Raw genomic sequence first — 4,348 nt, 5'->3', positions numbered from 1 at the left:
GAGGTTGGCTGGTAGGGTGGACCTCTGCGCATAATCACATGTGTGTGCAATCAGAGCCACGTCTGGATTTCTTGGAATGTGGATTGTTTGGGGTGAGTTTATCTCTGGATGTGTGCAAATGTATGTGCATTCATGTGTGCCTGCGTGGAGATCTGAGGTTGGCTGGTAGGGTGGACCTCTGCGCATAATCACATGTGTGTGCAATCAGAGCCATGTCTGGATTTCTTGGAATGTGGATTGTTTGGGGTGAGTTTATCTCTGGATGTGTGCAAATGTATGTGCATTCATGTGTGCCTGCGTGGAGATCTGAGGTTGGCTGGTAGGGTGGACCTCTGCGCATAATCGCATGTGTGTGCAATCAGAGCCACGTCTGGATTTCTTGGAATGTGGATTGTTTGGGGTTAGTTTATCTCTGGATGTGTGCAAATGTATGTGCATTCATGTGTGCCTGCGTGGAGATCTGAGGTTGGCTGGTAGGGTGGACCTCTGCGCATAATCACATGTGTGTGCAATCAGAGCCATGTCTGGATTTCTTGGAATGTGGATTGTTTGGGGTGAGTTTATCTCTGGATGTGTGCAAATGTATGTGCATTCATGTGTGCCTGCGTGGAGATCTGAGGTTGGCTGGTAGGGTGGACCTCTGCGCATAATCGCATGTGTGTGCAATCAGAGCCACGTCTGGATTTCTTGGAATGTGGATTGTTTGGGGTTAGTTTATCTCTGGATGTGTGCAAATGTATGTGCATTCATGTGTGCCTGCGTGGAGATCTGAGGTTGGCTGGTAGGGTGGACCTCTGCGCATAATCACATGTGTGTGCAATCAGAGCCATGTCTGGATTCCTTGGAATGTGGATTGTTTGGGGTGAGTTTATCTCTGGATGTGTGCAAATGTATGTGCATTCATGTGTGCCTGCGTGGAGATCTGAGGTTGGCTGGTAGGGTGGACCTCTGCGCATAATCGCATGTGTGTGCAATCAGAGCCACGTCTGGATTTCTTGGAATGTGGATTGTTTGGGGTGAGTTTATCTCTGGATGTGTGCAAATGTATGTGCATTCATGTGTGCCTGCGTGGAGATCTGAGGTTGGCTGGTAGGGTGGACCTCTGCGCATAATCACATGTGTGTGCAATCAGAGCCATGTCTGGATTTCTTGGAATGTGGATTGTTTGGGGTGAGTTTATCTCTGGATGTGTGCAAATGTATGTGCATTCATGTGTGCCTGCGTGGAGATCTGAGGTTGGCTGGTAGGGTGGACCTCTGCGCATAATCGCATGTGTGTGCAATCAGAGCCACGTCTGGATTTCTTGGAATGTGGATTGTTTGGGGTTAGTTTATCTCTGGATGTGTGCAAATGTATGTGCATTCATGTGTGCCTGCGTGGAGATCTGAGGTTGGCTGGTAGGGTGGACCTCTGCGCATAATCACATGTGTGTGCAATCAGAGCCATGTCTGGATTCCTTGGAATGTGGATTGTTTGGGGTGAGTTTATCTCTGGATGTGTGCAAATGTATGTGCATTCATGTGTGCCTGCGTGGAGATCTGAGGTTGGCTGGTAGGGTGGACCTCTGCGCATAATCGCATGTGTGTGCAATCAGAGCCACGTCTGGATTTCTTGGAATGTGGATTGTTTGGGGTGAGTTTATCTCTGGATGTGTGCAAATGTATGTGCATTCATGTGTGCCTGCGTGGAGATCTGAGGTTGGCTGGTAGGGTGGACCTCTGCGCATAATCGCATGTGTGTGCAATCAGAGCCACGTCTGGATTTCTTGGAATGTGGATTGTTTGGGGTTAGTTTATCTCTGGATGTGTGCAAATGTATGTGCATTCATGTGTGCCTGCGTGGAGATCTGAGGTTGGCTGGTAGGGTGGACCTCTGCGCATAATCGCATGTGTGTGCAATCAGAGCCACGTCTGGATTTCTTGGAATGTGGATTGTTTGGGGTTAGTTTATCTCTGGATGTGTGCAAATGTATGTGCATTCATGTGTGCCTGCGTGGAGATCTGGGGTTGGCTGGTAGGGTGGACCTCTGCGCATAATCGCATGTGTGTGCAATCAGAGCCACGTCTGGATTTCTTGGAATGTGGATTGTTTGGGGTGAGTTTATCTCTGGATGTGTGCAAATGTATGTGCATTCATGTGTGCCTGCGTGGAGATCTGGGGTTGGCTGGTAGGGTGGACCTCTGCGCATAATCACATGTGTGTGCAATCAGAGCCACGTCTGGATTTCTTGGAATGTGGATTGTTTGGGGTGAGTTTATCTCTGGATGTGTGCAAATGTATGTGCATTCATGTGTGCCTGCGTGGAGATCTGAGGTTGGCTGGTAGGGTGGACCTCTGCGCATAATCGCATGTGTGTGCAATCAGAGCCACGTCTGGATTTCTTGGAATGTGGATTGTTTGGGGTTAGTTTATCTCTGGATGTGTGCAAATGTATGTGCATTCATGTGTGCCTGCGTGGAGATCTGAGGTTGGCTGGTAGGGTGGACCTCTGCGCATAATCACATGTGTGTGCAATCAGAGCCATGTCTGGATTTCTTGGAATGTGGATTGTTTGGGGTGAATTTATCTCTGGATGTGTGCAAATGTATGTGCATTCATGTGTGCCTGCGTGGAGATCTGAGGTTGGCTGGTAGGGTGGACCTCTGCGCATAATCACATGTGTGTGCAATCAGAGCCACGTCTGGATTTCTTGGAATGTGGATTGTTTGGGGTGAGTTTATCTCTGGATGTGTGCAAATGTATGTGCATTCATGTGTGCCTGCGTGGAGATCTGAGGTTGGCTGGTAGGGTGGACCTCTGCGCATAATCACATGTGTGTGCAATCAGAGCCACGTCTGGATTTCTTGGAATGTGGATTGTTTGGGGTGAGTTTATCTCTGGATGTGTGCAAATGTATGTGCATTCATGTGTGCCTGCGTGGAGATCTGAGGTTGGCTGGTAGGGTGGACCTCTGCGCATAATCGCATGTGTGTGCAATCAGAGCCACGTCTGGATTTCTTGGAATGTGGATTGTTTGGGGTTAGTTTATCTCTGGATGTGTGCAAATGTATGTGCATTCATGTGTGCCTGCGTGGAGATCTGAGGTTGGCTGGTAGGGTGGACCTCTGCGCATAATCGCATGTGTGTGCAATCAGAGCCATGTCTGGATTTCTTGGAATGTGGATTGTTTGGGGTGAGTTTATCTCTGGATGTGTGCAAATATATGTGCATTCATGTGTGCCTGCGTGGAGATCTGAGGTTGGCTGGTAGGGTGGACCTCTGCGCATAATCGCATGTGTGTGCAATCAGAGCCACGTCTGGATTTCTTGGAATGTGGATTGTTTGGGGTTAGTTTATCTCTGGATGTGTGCAAATGTATGTGCATTCATGTGTGCCTGCGTGGAGATCTGAGGTTGGCTGGTAGGGTGGACCTCTGCGCATAATCACATGTGTGTGCAATCAGAGCCACGTCTGGATTTCTTGGAATGTGGATTGTTTGGGGTTAGTTTATCTCTGGATGTGTGCAAATGTATGTGCATTCATGTGTGCCTGCGTGGAGATCTGAGGTTGGCTGGTAGGGTGGACCTCTGCGCATAATCACATGTGTGTGCAATCAGAGCCACGTCTGGATTCCTTGGAATGTGGATTGTTTGAGGTGAGTTTATCTCTGGATGTGTGCAAATGTATGTGCATTCATGTGTGCCTGCGTGGAGATCTGAGGTTGGCTGGTAGGGTGGACCTCTGCGCATAATCGCATGTGTGTGCAATCAGAGCCATGTCTGGATTCCTTGGAATGTGGATTGTATGGGGTTAGTTTATCTCTGGATGTGTGCAAATGTATGTGCATTCATGTGTGCCTGCGTGGAGATCTGAGGTTGGCTGGTAGGGTGGACCTCTGCGCATAATCACATGTGTGTGCAATCAGAGCCACGTCTGGATTTCTTGGAATGTGGATTGTTTGGGGTGAGTTTATCTCTGGATGTGTGCAAATGTATGTGCATTCATGTGTGCCTGCGTGGAGATCTGAGGTTGGCTGGTAGGGTGGACCTCTGCGCATAATCACATGTGTGTGCAATCAGAGCCACGTCTGGATTTCTTGGAATGTGGATTGTTTGGGGTTAGTTTATCTCTGGATGTGTGCAAATGTATGTGCATTCATGTGTGCCTGCGTGGAGATCTGAGGTTGGCTGGTAGGGTGGACCTCTGCGCATAATCACATGTGTGTGCAATCAGAGCCACGTCTGGATTTCTTGGAATGTGGATTGTTTGGGGTGAGTTTATCTCTGGATGTGTGCAAATGTATGTGCATTCATGTGTGCCTGCGTGGAGATCTGAGGTTGGCTGGTAGGGTGGACCTCTGCGCATAATC

The sequence above is a fragment of the Diplotaxodon limnothrissa genome, linkage group LG18, assembly GCF_057381915.1.
Source record: "Diplotaxodon limnothrissa isolate DT_005_m linkage group LG18, D_limnothrissa_male_GT1.1, whole genome shotgun sequence".
NCBI lineage: Eukaryota > Metazoa > Chordata > Actinopteri > Cichliformes > Cichlidae > Diplotaxodon > Diplotaxodon limnothrissa.
Note: the sequence above shows the minus strand (reverse complement) of the source record.